The sequence below is a fragment of the Vulpes vulpes genome, chromosome 10 (genome assembly GCF_048418805.1).
Source record: "Vulpes vulpes isolate BD-2025 chromosome 10, VulVul3, whole genome shotgun sequence".
In the NCBI taxonomy this organism is placed as follows: Eukaryota; Metazoa; Chordata; class Mammalia; order Carnivora; family Canidae; genus Vulpes; species Vulpes vulpes.
In genome coordinates, this window is record NC_132789.1 from 40,270,262 (window position 1) to 40,285,828 (window position 15,567).

General features: G+C 52.9%; 1 protein-coding gene across 3 annotated transcripts in view; it reads left to right on the forward strand.

The window, feature by feature from the left end:
• The first annotated feature begins 1,616 nt into the window (after positions 1–1,616).
• The window catches only part of RIMS3 (regulating synaptic membrane exocytosis 3), a 41,340-nt gene continuing 27,389 nt past the window's right edge, over positions 1,617–15,567 (forward strand). For 2 of the 3 annotated variants that reach the window (XM_025983737.2, XM_072723703.1), the window contains exon 1: positions 1,617–1,921. The gene's annotated coding sequence lies outside the window, so the exon portion shown is untranslated. Of the gene's footprint in view, positions 1,922–3,348; positions 3,502–15,567 lie in introns of those variants that run through there. The other variant, XM_025983738.2, reaches the window with a different exon arrangement.

The window sequence follows — 15,567 nt, forward strand, 5'->3', positions numbered from 1 at the left end:
CTTGAGTGTGATCATTTCTTCTCTACAGAAGTTTTTATGGCCAAATTTATCGATGTTTTTTCCTTTGGCTTCTAGGTTTCATCACGCTTAGGAAAGTTCCATCTCCAGGGTTATTAAAACATTTCATTCATGCTTTCTTCTGGTACATAAAAGGTATAGATATGCTCGTCACCTGGAATGTATTTTCGTATAAGGACACAGTTTTCTCTGATTTCCTCAAATGTTTTGCCAGTTATTTCACCCATTTACCTGAAGTGCATCTTTATCATACACTGAATTACTTTTTGTGGTTGGATCCACTTCTCTATTCCAGTTTGTTCCAATGATTGGTGTAGCCCTGCTTCAATACGATGGTGCTTTATGTTTTAATATTATATAAGGCAGAATCTCTTTCCATTCCTTTTTATCTGGATTTTTAAAAAAATTCCTGCATGTTTATTCTACATGCACTTAAGAATCAACCCTGCAGGGATGCCTGGGTGGCTCAGTGGTTGAGCGTCTGCCTTCAGCTCAGGGAATGATCCCGGGGTCCTGGGATCTGAGTCTCTTGCAGGGGGCCCTCTGCAGGGAACGTGCTTCTCCCTCTGCCTATGTCTCTGCCTCTCTCTGTGTCTCTCATGAATAAATAAATAAAATCTTTAAAAAAATCAACCCTTCACCCAATCCTTTGTCTTTGGGGTACCTGAAATTATATGCAAGGTGTACATTTGCACATTTATCCAGAGAAAAGGCCCAAGTTTTCACCAAATGTGCAAAGGGAACATGATTCCAAAGGGACCCCCTGGTTTCCCTGTCTGTGATAGGTGCATGGTGCAAGGGGATTTTGATTCCTACCCCTCTCCCACATCCTCACAGGCGCTGCTCTCCCCATCCTTCACCTCCACCATTGTTTCAGCTATTTCTCTGCCCTCCATCTCGTCCCTTTAATCTAGTCCCCCCTGCTGCTCCAGAACAATCATTCTATGACACAGGCCCTAGCTCTAGGCCTGATAGAGATGAGATGATAACAAAAGTTTAATCAATAGGTGAATAAAATTGAGCCCTGGCCTCACCTCTGGCCAGTTGTGGGACCCAGCTTCAGGCTCTCCACGTTTCAGGGTCTCACAAAGTCTTTTTCTTCCCAGCAGGAACTTGGGCAAGTCATGTCTCCTTGTCTCGGCTTCAATTGTTCCACCTGTACATTGAATTTGAGTATGTAAGCCATTTCCCCCATCCCCCACCATCTGACTTTCCTGGATCCGGTCCAGGATGGAGTAGGGGTGCCGTGGTGCCAGTGATGCCCTGCGAGGTGCCCCGAAGAGGAGTAAGGATGAAAAAGTACAGATAGAAATGGTGGTGGAGGGGGGGACAGACATGAGGCGGGAGTGTCCTAGGGACGTGGAGAGCCTTGAGGCGTCCTCTAGACCCCAACCCTTCGAGGTCGGTCTCGGGTCCGGTCTCAGGTCTCGTTAGCTTAAGGGGTCGCCTGCAACCGGGCAAACCCAGGCTGGATCCTTTCCCCTGGGTCCCGCCCACCGCCCGAGTCCCCGCCCACCGCCCGAGGCCCCGCCCCTGGCCCCACCCGCCGGGCCGAGGCCCCGCCCCCGCCAGGCCCCGCCTCCCTCTTCGCCTCCCGCCGGCCGGGGCTTGGGCTTTGCACCCGGCGGCGGCTGGGAACCGTGGCGGCTGCGGAGCCGGCAGCGCAGGCGGGCGGAGCGCAGCTGCCCGGCCCGGTGGCGGGCGATGCCCCCGTGAGCCTCTTTCGCCGCCCCTCCCCGCCCCGCGCCCCCACGCCCTCGGAGTCCGCCGCCCGCCTGGGACCGGGCCGCGCCCACCGCCGGGTCCGCGGGGCGGGGTCCCCGGGGCAGCACCTGCCCCGCCTTGCGGAGCCGCCTCGCCCGGCGGAGACCCCTCCCTGTCTGGCCCCTGGCCCCACCTCCGGGTAAGTCGGTAGGCCTTGCTCGCCTGGGAGTGGACGTGGGGAGGGGGCTGCGGAGGTCCGGGGCACCACCGGCCGGGGGAGGGGGTTCCGGCCGTGAGGCGCCACGTAGGGATGTGAGCGTGCGGGGTCTGGGGGGAGGCGGGGGCTCGGAGGATGAGCTGAGTGTGTGTGATGGCTCTGGGGTGGGGGCCAAGGTAGGAGAGGGGAACGCGGGGTGTTTGAGGAAGCCTGGAAAATGGGGTAAGGGACCCCAGAGTCTTGAGTTCTTTGCTGATTCTCAGAGCACCTGGGGCCCTGGTCTTCAACAGCATTGCCTCGCATGGCATTTTTGGAAAGTGCTTAAAATCTCTCCTGGAAAGGGAGCTGGAAGGCAGCCTGCTTTCTCCCTCCTGCCTGTGCCCTGGTTGAGAAGCAGCCACTCTTTCCTCCCAATGAAATACCATTGTGGTGCCCAGCGGACCCCCATTCCCGCCCCCCAAGCCCATGAAAGAAAAGGGGAGGTACTCACTCCAGCCCTAGGATAGGAAGAGGGGCTTTGGAGAAGCTGGGAAAGACAATTGGTCAATCCATGGTGGGGAGCCCAGGTTTGAGGGAGGCATGGCAGGACTCTTGGTGGACAACCTGGAGACCCTTTCATTCAGGCAACTTCACTGGCTGGCCTCCAGGCTGTCTGGACCCATGGCCACATCACCTTCTCTAGGTACCCCAGGCCAGAAGAGTGGGTTTGTTCCCAGTATCCTGGGCCTGGAAACCCAGGGAGGGCCCCATAGCTCCTGTGGTCTTGAATGGAGTAAGCAATGCCATACCCAAGGCCAGAGAACAAGGGGTGCTGACCGGCACTGCCCCTTTGGGACTGGGGAGCCTGAGTGAATGTCAGTGTCTATCCCTAGACCCAAGGGTGTTGTCTGGGTATGAAGAGGAAGGCTGATGCTCCTTTGGTCCTGTCTTCTGCCTATGATGCCTTTTTAAGTCTAGGGTCCTTGGGTTTGGGGCCTGAAATGTCAGGGAAGAGGGCCTTTCTGGGCTAGGCCTGGTCACCAGGGGGTTAACCAGCCAGCCCCCACAGTTGCTGCCAGCCACCAATTAGTCCGTAATCAGGCAGCTGCCAACTGTCCCTGGGGACATGTGGTCAGCCTACTGGGACATTCTCTGGTTGGGGGGGAATTGGGGAAGGGGTTCATGAAATCAGTGCTTAAGCCAAGCACTATGCCCTTCTGAACCTGTTCAGGGCCCAGAGACCCCCTTCCTGCCCTCAGTGCCAGGCTGCCTGGCTTAGGGACCTCGAGCCCTAGGGTTTGACACCTACTCAACCCTCTGCAGGGTCTGAAGGCAAACTTGACTTCAAACCCAGGCTCTGCCACTTTCTGGCTGGGTCCTATTGAGGGAATCACTTCCCCTCTAGGAACCTCCTTTGGTAAGACAGACCCACCTTCCAGCTCTGCTGGGAGGAGTGAATGAAATGGTGGATCTGAGCTGCTTCGCACAGTGCCTGGCACTCAGGGAAGCTCAGAAGAGAACTGCTGAACTCACTAGCAACCCCTGCGTCAAGGACTTGACAGGACAGGCAAGCCAGAAGCCAGGTGCGGAGGACCCAGCCAGGGACCAGGTTCCTTTCCCTCGGGGCATGTGGTTGTGGGCCAGGCGCTGTCTGTCTTAACTCTCATGTCTCCCTCCTTGCTCACAGACATTTCTGGTCCCAGACCTTAATTGGATTTTCCTCTGCAGAGCCTGGGGCCAAGCCACTACTTTCTGGGCTCCCCCTATCCCTAAACCAGGTGCTAAGCTCTGTGGGGTCTCGGGGGGGGAGGGGGTCTGGGTGATGTCTGTAGCTGCAACAGCAGCTGGCCCTTTAAGGAGGGAAGAAAACAATTATCTGGCCTGGGCATTGCATCAGCTGGAGCCTGGAGGGTCCCTGGGGAAGGGGGGGCAGGCTGGTGGTTGATTTCATTAGTGCCATGTGAGAACTCTCACCCCCGTCTGCCCGCTCCCGGGCTGCAGCCTCCTCCCCCAGGCAGCAGCAGCCCTAGCCCCACTGCTTCCCCCTAGCCCACCCCAGGAGCTCTACCTTGGAGGACTCTGCGCACCCCTAGCCCATGTCTTGGGCCCCAGGTGGAGAGTGATGGGGAAGTATCTCTCGCGTTGGTTTTTTGCTGACTTGGGGTCCAGGGTATACCTCTTGTACCAGCATTTTGCTGACATGGGGAGTGTCTCCCCCATTAGTGTTTGATGAGGGGCGGGGGGCATTTCTACTACGCAGTCATTTTGTTGACCCAGGGGAGGGGTGACTTCACACTGGCTCTCACTGACAGTGGAGCTGCCTTCTGCACTAGGGTTTTGCTGACCTGACAGAGAAGCTGAGCTGCTTTGGATGTGTGTGAACTGAAGGCCTGGGTGAGAAACAGTTGCTCCCTGGTTGGAAGTGAGCTGGCTGCGAACAGAGAGGACACCAGGTATCTGGGTCTCAGCCAGACCTGGGTTCAAATCCTGAATTCTCCACCACCAGGCTCTGTTGCCACTTCAGGCAAGATCTCAGACTCCTCTGGAACATAGGAATGATTTATACTCCTACTGCCCCACCCCCATCTGGAAGGTGCTTGGGGATTAGATGCAGTGACCAGATGTACAGCACCCAGCCCAGGGCTTGGCAGGTGGAGGGTGCATACTATATGGTGATTCTCTTCCCATTGCAAGTTTGGGCTTCTCCCATTTGGAGCTCAAGATGAAAGGGGAGTGGAGAGAAGGGGAGAAGGGGTGCAGGACCCTCCTGCCTCTGTTGCAGGGGGATGCATTCAGACACCTGACATACCGAGCTCCGTGAGCAAGCAACCCTGCCTCCATGGAGCCTGCATCCTAGCCCAGGATGGCCCAGGGCACCTGTGTTGGTGTGTTGAAAGGAAGGATTCAGGGAGCCTAGGGCAACAAAGCGTTGAGGAGGGTAAAGAAGCAGGGATTAGGGGAGGGAGCCATGTGTGCTCAGGCCTGGATGATGGTGGGAGGGGCCTGGTATGGTGGGAGAGGGCAGCTGTGGAGGAGAGAGGAGAGAGGGTGCACAGGTGCCAGAGGCCAGACCTTCCTGGTCAGTAGGATCCTCAAGGCTTAGGAGCTATCTGAGGCCAATGGCAGCCCCTAAAGACCTTGAAGCTGAGAAGTCAGGGTTTCATTTCCAGGGAGTGTGGGCTGGGGTCTGTGGCCTTCAGGCAAAACCTTCTCCGAGTAACCTTTTGCCCTCTCACACCCCCTTCCTTGGGTAGCTTGTAGCTGGCCCTGGTGTCCAGGGAGCTGGTTGTTTATGTGGCTCACCCCAGGAGGGAGGGGGCCGGTCCCAGTCCCTCCAGTTCCCTCTCTCTGGGCCTTGTTGACAAAGTTCACCCCTTGGGGCCAGGTTCTCCCTACCTCCTCCAGGAGCCAGAGGGCAAGAGGCAAGGCTTTGGCACCAGGCTGGCCTCTGTTCACATCCCAGCTCTGCAGTTCATGAGGTGGTTTGATGTCTGGCAAGGCACACCCCATCTCTAACCCTCAGTGTTGTCAACTATAAGACTGAGTTGATGTTATTTCTATGGGAAAGATAAAATGAAATTCCAGATGGAAATTATAAAACCCTATCTCCATGTCAGTTGGCATTTTTATCTGTTGCTTGGGGATGACACCTACTCCAGGCCAGGCCCAGAGCTGGGTGGGGGCGGGGACAAGGCTGGTTTCAGGAGTCTGTGGCTGCACAGAGCCCTGGGTTAGGACCCCATGTTCGGGGTCCTGCTGTCACCATCTTGAAATGCCTAATTTTGCACAAGGGGTCCCACATTTTCATTTAGCACTGGGACCTGCATGTTATGTAGCCCCACAAATTGGGTAGGGGTAGGAAGAGGCAGGGAGAGACACAGACCTGCAAATAGTTCCCCAGTGGAGGAGGTACAAGGTGGAGGGCATGACTAACTGTCCCAAGGTGGGTGGGATGTTAATAATAGTAACATTTATTTAGTGCTTACTGTGTGCTAGGTTCTCTGCTAAGTACTTTACATACTCACCCTCAAACAACCCTATGAAGTAGATACTATTATTATTTCCGTTATATAGATTAGGGAGGTGAGGTTAAATTTCTTGGCCCAAGTCACACAGCTATCAAGTAGTGGAACTGGGATTCAAACCCAGGTTGTTGGACAGCACAGTGCATGCTGGGACCAAGGAAGTCTTCCTGAGGAGGAGGGGCCCCCTGAGCTGTGTGCTCAGAGGAGAAAGAGGTGCTGTGGGGGAGGGAGGGCTGTCTCAGCTGGAAAGTGTCTGTGCTGAGGCCAGAGGCTTGGCCAGGAAAGGTGGAGCCAAAGCCTGGTGCCTCCTGGGGCTGAAAGAATTAACCTTTGGATCTCATGGTTCTGATTTGCCAAACTCAGTGCTTCTAATCACTCTGTCCCCAGGCCCTGCTGCCACCAGGACTCCCCCCACCTCTCCTTCTCATTTCACTGCCCACTGCTCTTCCTCCTCCTCCTCCTCCTCAGCCAGGTAATCTCACCACTCTCTGGACTTGAGTGGTCTCTTCTAGGCTCAGGCCCTGCAGGTGTAACTGCTTCCTGGGCCACATTTAGCTGTCTCACAATCAGCCTGGGGTCCAAACCCAGGTCCCCAGGTCCCCAGCTCCGCCTGCCGGCACCTGCTCTGCCTCCAGCATCTCCAGCTCATCTCTGCTGCCACAATCCACCCACTTGCTCAAGCTGGAAAGCTGGAAGTTCTCCTGGACACCTCCCTCTCCCTCACCCCCACATCCCACAGGCGTCCTCAGCGAGTCGTGTTAGCTCTCCTGTATCTCTCTCCCTGCCCATCGCCCCTTTCCAGACCACCCTCGGCTCCCACCTGGACCACAGCAACAGCCTAGAGTCCAGAAGCCTAGAGTGAAGTTGTGGGCTCCTTGTGTTTCTCTTCTTGCCCCACTTTATTTCATTTTTCATGCTGCGGCCAGAGTGATCTTCTAAAGATAAACGTTTGATTGTATCATCTCCCCGTGTAAGACCCTTCCAAGCTTCTTGGAACAAACGCCAGACTCTGACGCAGTCCACGAGGCCCTGTGTGATCTGGTCCTTGCCCACCTTTTTCTCTCATCTGCTACCATTCTCCCTCTCTCAGTGGCAGGACTTTCACACATGTTCCTTCATCCTGGAATGCACTCCTCCTGGTGTCTTGTTAACTCCTACTGAGCTTTCAGAGAGATACCAGCTCAAACATCATTTCCACACTGAAGCCTAAAAACCAGAAACGAAACACCGCCCTCCTCCGTAGGACCTGGTACTTCTTCATGACACTCATCACACTTGAATTGCTTCTTCCTTCTTTCTCTTTCTCGCTAGCCTGTGAACTCCGTGGGGTCAGGAGTCCTGTTTCGCCTAGCCCCAGCACACAGTAGGTACACCACGAGCTGTTCGGTGGATGAAAGGAACAGATGAATCATTGTTGCAGCGTCCTAACTGGCCTCCCTGCCTTCAGGCCTGCCTTCTCCAGTCCTTTCTTCCTGTGGCCCCAGGGCCATCTTTCTAAAACACAGAACTGACCCTGTCACCCCCTGCTACTTAAAATACTTCAATAGCTCCCTATTGCTGACAAGAAAGGCCTCAACTTCTTAGCATGGAATTCAAAGCCCTTTGTGATCCTGTGATCCGCACCCAACTGCCTCTCCAGCTTCGTCTTCTCTGCTCCACACCCCCAACACACACTTTGAACTTCTGGCAGTTCCTCTAACACGTCAGGCTGTTTTGTGCCCCTGTGGCTCTGCACTTGCTGTTCCCTCTACCTGTAATGCCTCCCCGCCCCTGCTTTGTCCCCCTGGAGAATGTCCTTCACTCTGCAGAGCTGGCTCAGCTACCAGCTTTGTTGCAAAGCCCCCAAGGACCCTCCTGGCCCTTCCTGGGTGGTGTTAACCCACCCTCCTTTGGCCACATCTGTACAGAGTCTACATCTCTACCTTATTTCCAGTTGAGCTGAGGTCATCCAGTGCGGGCCCACTGATTCCAGCCCTGCCCCAGGATTGTTCATCTTTGTGCTTCTAGCTCCCAGCTTCTCCTCTGTCTTAATTAGGTCTTTGCTTGTATATAGAAACCCACTTAGTAATAAAGAAAGGTTTAATACCAGGTCACAAGGGATTCCTGAGAACAGAGGGGCAGAAAGATTGTTAGCTTTTGGGAGGCAGGACCTGTAGGTGGGGAGAAATTGAAGCAGCTGCTTTCTGCACCACCTTGCTGGCCGCCTTTACTTTTCTTTCTCCGCAGACTAGGTTTTCTCTGCTTTACCAGATCCTGGACCACCTAATAGTTGCTGCCTTGTGTCCTAACTCACCACCGCATTCAGAGGGGTCTGACAGATCCAGGTCGGAACTTGTATGACAGGATCTGATTGGCTCTGAGTGGGTCAGGTCCAATCAACTGAACCTGCTGGGAAGGCTCTCAAAGTCAGACGGGCTCACCTCGATCTTGACCCCCTTGGAGAAGGGTGGTGGTAGGGAGGGTCTTTGTTGTCTGAGCAAGTCCGTTAAAAGACATCTGCTAGGATCCTTGGAGGGCCAGGGTGCACCTGGCCCCCAACCTTCCATGGATGGCAGGTGGAGAAGACTGCCCAGGCATTGTGACTTAAAATGGGAGGCTTTCCTGAGGCAGCAACGCCCAGGGCAGGCTCTGAAGAGCTTGTCTGTCGTCATTCAAAGGCCAGAGCAGAGAGATTGGAAGGTGACACCCTCAGTTTTCTCACTTCTCTTTGGAGTGGGCAGAGAAGGAAGAGGAGGGCTTGAGTAGACAGGATAGTTCTCCTTCTCCAAATCCTATTCATTCTCTAAGATGGAGCTCATATCCTCTCCTCAGTGAAGGACCATGCCATGCCTACCCACCCCAGCAGCCATTTTTTACCCGAATTAATTCTATTCTTTGTACTTCCCTAGTAATAAGTGGTTTTCAGTCTTTACTCTGTGCCAGACTCTATGCGCATGCATTATTCCATCGAATCCTTATGCCCCATATAACAGGTACTATTATTATCCCCATTTACAGACAAAGAAACTGAGGTTCAGAGTGATGCCATTATTAGATTAGGAACACGCAACAATATAACTCTAGAGTAAAAGCTCTTACTTGCCTGTTTGCCTTTGGGGGTTGTGAGGGCCTCATAGGCAGATGCAAGTTTATCATTTTACCTCTACTCCCCACTGCCTAGCAAGGGGCCAGCCTAGGACAAGAGCTCCCCCAGTGATGGGAACAGATGGAGGCAGGTAGCATAGAAAAGGCATCTGGGTGGGAGTTGAGGACCTATCCTATGTAGCTATGTGACTCTGAACAAATCTCTTAATCTTTCAGAGCCTCTGTTTTCTCATTCAGAAATGGGGATGATAATTCCTACTGTGTAGCTCATACTAGAGGGTGGCTGTAAGGCCAATTTATAAATAGGAAAAAATTGAGCAATATCTAAGGATTGTTATTACCAGAATGGACCTTGGCATCGAGGCTCCAGCTAGCCACTGTGCCCAAGCTCCTACAGGAGGCGGGCAAGCCTCGAGCTTCTCACTGTGGGGAGTAGCACCTTCAGCAAGACCTGAGGTGACTTTCAGCAGCTCGTGGACCTGTCACTATGTAGAATTGGCTCATGTGGTAAGAAAGTTCGTTCCCTTTCAACTCTGTCAAGTCCAAGTTGTCCCAGGGAGAAAGTGCCAGTGTGTCTTTAACAACTTACCAACACTGCTGCCCTTCCCTTTATAATGAAGAGGTCTTACTGGCAACTCCATGTAGCTAAAATTTAATATTACAGTTGGCTTTTACCGTATTTATTTTACCATCATTTTCTATTTGCTAAAAGCAATAATAGGGGCACCTGGGTGGCTCAGTCGGTTAAGCATCAGCCTTTGGCTCAGGTCATGATCCCGGGGTCCTGGGGTGGAGCCCAGCATTGGGCTCCCCACTCAGTGGGGAGTCTGCTTCTCCCCCTCCCTCTTCCCCTGCTCGCACTTTCTTTCTCTTTCTCTCTCTCTCAAATAAAATCTTAATTTTTAAAAAAAAAAAAAGCAGTAATAGCCTTTGCATTTGTAGTAGTAACACAAAGTTTCTATTTACAGTAAATGTATGTAAGTTAAAAGTGTCAATTTCAAGACTATAAATAAGGAGTAGTGCAGAGAAAGGAGATTTGGCAGAAATCGTTGAGGGGGCACACAGTGTTATGTGGATAATGCACAATGGGGAAGAGATATGGGGACATCGGGACATGGCCTGTTGGCCTAGATAATATTGAAGTGCCCTTCCACCTGCCTGGAAAATCTGGGAATCTCTTCCTGCTCTGCCAGCCTGCTTCCTCTCCTCACCTCGTGCCCATCTTAGATTTCTTTCAGAAAATCTTACCATGGTTATTCTGCAGGCAGGAGAATTTGTGCCACTCTACCCAACCCTGCTGGAGAGAGAGGCTCCAGGATGGGGTTAGCATGTGCCCTTATCTCTGAGACAGCTCTTGGGCACTCCTGAGAAGAGCAGGAGCTGCAAACTCTACAGTTCTCCTGGTCCCCACGCACAATACAAACCTCAGGGCCCCCTGAGGGTGGGAGTCCCAGGGCGTACAGAGGCTGTGGGAGCTGCAGGTGTGGGCAGGGCCATCCCTGGAGCCTCATGCCCCAGAGCTTGGAGCCCCGGGACAGCAAAGCCCGGGAGGCTTTGAGATCTCAAAGGTCCCCTCTCCCCGGCTTCTCCCTTCCCACCCCTTTGTGCTGCTGTCTGCCCCTGGGGATTGGGCAGCAACCCTCAAAGGCCTCAATACACACAGAATTTATCCAGAGGACTCAAGACCAGGGCCAGTCAGGAGGGATAGAAGTCCTGCCTGTCTCTTCCCCAGTCCCATGTCCACAGTGGGAGGGCAGCCCTGGGCTCCAGGAGGGTGGGGGGCCTGGGTAGTGTGAGGCATGTGCTTCTGTATCCATGGTGAATGCCTGAGGGTCTCTGTGAAGGTGTACAGTGTGTGTGTGTGAGAGAGAGAGAGAGAGAGAGAAAGTTTATGTGTGATGAAGTAGCTCTGGGCGATATGTCTGAGGCACTCAGTATGTGTGTGTGCACACACAGCGTGTGATGTGTGTGTCTGTAGAAAATGTATTTCGTGGCATATACCTGAGCTTCCCTGCGGGAGTTTTTGTGCAGCATGTGGGTTTGTGCAAGTGTGGCAGGGTGTCTGTGCGTGCAGGTGGGTCTGCGGTGAACTCCTCTCCATGCGGTGTGTGTCTGCGAGGCATATCGTGTGTGCTGGGTGTCTGGGCGGCTGGCTGCTGGGTGTGGTGTGCGCCTGTTGGCCTGTGTAGTCGCCGGCTTTGGACAGCGCATCTGGCTGTGCGGTGCGGCTGCGGGTCCCTGTGCCCCGGGAGGGGTCCGGGGCTGGAGCGGGCGGGGCATGGGAGCGCACCCGGGGTGGGTGCTGTCGGAGCGGGGGAGGGGGGGCGGCGTGTGCTGGGCTCCCGGGGAGGGTCCCCAGGGCGGGTGGCGCCTTCCGGCTGGTAACCCGAGCCCCTTCCCCCCGTGAAATATTGATCAGGGCCCCGGCGGCCCTGGCGCAACAGGGGCGGGGGGCGGGGAGCGAGCTGGCCGGTCGCTGTCCGTGGTGCTGCCGGGGGGTGTGTGGAGCCGGAGCTCCCCATCCACCAACATCCTCCGCCGGGCCCCTGCCTCGGAGCATGAGCTTGCCTGTTCCTAGGGCCTGCGACTCAATCCCGCCACCCCTCCTAGGAAGGAACAGGGAACAAACGGGCATTTTGGGGACCCAGTATCCCCCAGGGCTAGAGTAACGATAGGGCTGGGTTTGCCTGGGACAGCCGTAATGTGCACCTGTGGTCCCGGTGTGATGGTTGGTTAGCGTCTCCGCTCACTCTCAAAAGAGCCCTAGTTGGGTGATAAATTATGCGCTTCGCGGCAATAAGGTTTTGCTCCGAAGACCTGTACTCCCACCTTCTCTGCTCTGCCCTGGGAGCTCAGTAGGTTCTGAGGTGTGCACATGTCATGTATGTGTGTTTGCAAGCTAGGGGATCATCCTTTCCGTATTTGGGCTGAACTGGAATAAGTGCTTTGGAGCCTCAGCCCTCCCCCCCCCCCCCCCCCCCCCCCCCCCCCGATCCTGCTAAAGTCCAGACCTACTCCAGGGAATCCAGTCCTCTTCTCCACCAATTCAAATCCTGCTTTCCATTCAAGCAGCGCTCTTTTTTTTGAGCCCGGGCTTCACTTGCCCTCCTGCATCCTTGGCTGGGCAGGCCTTTGCTTGGTTTTGATGTCACAGTATGGTAGGGCCTCCAGGTAGGGCCATCTGTATACTCATGGTGTCTTCTCTGCCTTCTATGCTGATTCTCCCTGCTTCAATGGATTCTATTTTCCTCTTACCCCTAGCTGTGAGTATTACCGCTCACCCTTTGCTCACTCTGTACTCCCCTCTGGGCATTCTCTTTCCTCTCCATACCCCACTTTTCCCTTCAGGGTATGCATCCAAATCTGCCTAGTCACAGTGCTCTCCTGAGCTCTACTGAATCTGCTTACCTGCCCAATGCCTCTATTTGGGAGTTGCAGTATTATGTCAGACTCATCACATCTAAGATGGGACTTATCTTCCCCTTAAGCCAGTGCTTTCCTCTGGGACCTCAAGCTTTGCTGATGGTGCTTCTTAGTCTCCACCCTTCATGTAAATCACTTTAGATTCTGTTTTTTCCTCTCCCCAACTTTGTCCCGTCGCTAACTCCAAGCAACCCCCCAAGCCTTCTCGTGATTCCTGGCCACCCCTTCCCTCTTCCCATCTCCATTAGCTGAAGCAATGCAGCCTTCTTATCTGCCTTTGACTGTTCTTCCTTCTGTCAGGCTTTCTTCTGATTCTGCACTCAGTGTCAGATTGATCTCTGTAAAACATTACATCTAAGTCATGTCAGATTTCACTCCCTACAGGATTAAAGCCAAGCTTCTTAACCCTGCATTCAGAGCCCTTCCCTGGCTGTTCCTAGCCTACCTTTCTAGCCCTCCCTTCCACAACTGTATCTGCCTCCTTTTCCAAGTGCACTGCTCTATTCACTATCCTGTGAACAAAGTACTTTCTCCCTGGACCTTCCCAGGCAGTTCCCATCTCTTCCCTGCCACCTCTACCTCTCTAAATGCCACCTATCTTTTGAGGTGAGCTACTCTGCAATGCACTTCCCAATGTGCCTTTTCTGGTCTCCCTATCCTGAAGCATTCACTCTTACAGAACAACCAGAATAGACCAGCAACAGTGGGGTATTGCCTGAGACCTTGTTAAAATTGCAGTCTCAGGTTCCACCTGGGACCCATGGGACTGAAATCTGCATTTCTTTTTTTTTTTTAACAGTTTATCTTTTTTAGGATTTTATTTATTTATTCATGAGAGATACAGAGAGGGAGAGGCAGAGAAACAGGCAGAAGCAGGCTCTATGCAAGGAGCCTGATGTGGGACTCGATCCCAGAACTCCAGGATCATGCCCTAGGCCAAAGGCAGGCACAGGAAACTGCTGAGCCACCCAGGGATCCCTAAAATCTGCATTTCAACAAGATCCCCAAGTGATTTGTGTAAATATTCAAGTTTGAGGCTACATTCATTAAGGGTAGGATTTTGCTTGTTTGGGAATGGTCTTCAACCAGAGCTGGTGATGTTCTCAAGCGCCAAGTCTAGCAGCTCCCATCAGGTGACAGGTACCACATCTGGCCAGATCCTACAAGCTACGGGAAGGGGTAGATGGCTGAGAAGCATGCATACGTTGCTTAGATCCCTCTCACCTGGAATCTACTCCTCCCAAGGGCCCGGGAGCTCAGGCTCTATAAATCTGACTCCAGAAAGCACTCTAGCGACACAAGAAGGAATCAATTAATCAATGAAAAAGTAGTTATCAAGCATATAGCAGAACTTCTTCCTCTTCACAAAACATGTATTGGTGGAAATGGTTGTCATTTTAATGTATGTTAATGTATGTTTTAATGTATGTATTTTAGTTTTTCTTTATGATAACATCAATATAGTTTCTGAAGTGGAAACTTAGAAAAACACAATATGTCACATGAAGAAAATAAAAATGACTCACCATTCTACTATCCAACTATAAATACTGTTAATTTAATATTTGTTTGAGATCATCATTCATTCATTCAACAGTTTTACAAAGCCCTACTGTGGGCCAGACATATGCCAGGCACTGGCGGTTCAGGGTGAAGAAGACATGGTGTCTATTTTTTGGCAGCTCACAGCCAGGGGCTGGGGTGTGGGAGACAGGCACTGAACAAATTAGGAATAGCAGTATATGAGCTTCCTAGGGGAGCTCTAACAAAGTACCACGAATTGGGTTCCCTAAAACACAGAAATGTATTCTCTCATAGTTCTGGAAGCTAAAAGTCCAAGATCAAGGTGTTGGCAGGATTGATTCCTTCTGAGGGAAATGCTGTTCCATGGCTCTCTCTTCACTTCTGGTGACAGCTGGCAATCCTTGGCATTCTTTAATTTGTTGCTGCTCACTCCAAACTCTGCCTACATCATCACATGGCATTCTCTCTGTGTAACTGTATTCTTATAAGGACACCAGTCATATTAGGTTAGGGACCACCCAACTCCAGCATGACCTCAACTTAACTAATCACATCTGCAATGACCCTATTCCAAACAAGGTCATATTCTGAGGTACTGGGGTTACTACCTCAACATATCTTTTGGCACGGGGGACACAATTCACATACCAGGCAGGGACAGAACAGACTCTGGGAGAGCATGACCAGGGGACTCACTTTGTCTGGGAAGACTCTCCTAGAAAGTGACATTCCAATTGGGACCGAGCAACAAGTAGGGATTAGCCAGGCAAAGGTGGCACAACAGATAAATACGGGGCTTCAGTACATGAGGGTGGGGATGGGCTGGAGAAGAGCATTCCAGGCAGACAAGAGACAAAGGGTACTTTTGAGGAATGAGAAAAAGGCAAGTGCAGCTGGAATACAGAAGGGCAGGGGCATGGGATGAGCTGAGTCACTCGGCTTATGGGCCTTGGTGTGAGGGGGTTTTACTTTATCCTGGAGGAAATGAGGAGCTATGGGTAGCTGTCATGCAGGAGTGGTTCTTTCTTCTTTGTGAGCAATCTCACAAAACTGAGCTGTCTGAAGGCTGTATGGTTCCTCTATATCCCCAGTTCGGAGGGAAGACACTCAGCCATGTCCTCAGGAGTCTCCTGGCTGAGAGAAGATACATGGCAGCCCTGTCTGAGGAATGAAGGCATGACCATGCCTCCAGCAGCCCCTAGTGCAAGTGGGGAGGACAAGCCCTGCCCTCAGCAGCCTTGATCTGAGCAGGACACAGGGTTCAATGGCTCTGGGTCTCTCTTTCCCTTCGGTGTCCTGAGTCCTTGGGGACACAGATTTGGGCTTGGCCACCCCACCCTCTGCTCTGCCATGAGGACTGTGTCTGAGAATGTGTTCAGGGCAAGTGCATGACCCACGTAGGTCCCTGAGGCAGATGCTGAGGGAGGCCAGGGGCTAGGTTTAGCAGGGGCCATCTTCTTAGTACTTTGATCCCCTCAAAGAATGTCTGGCTCTTGCCTTTCTATGCAGGAACAAAATTGGCCCTCAATCCATCCCTTACTACACCCTCAGAGGGCCACCTCTTTACTGTGTGTGATGGGAGAGGGCCCCCCA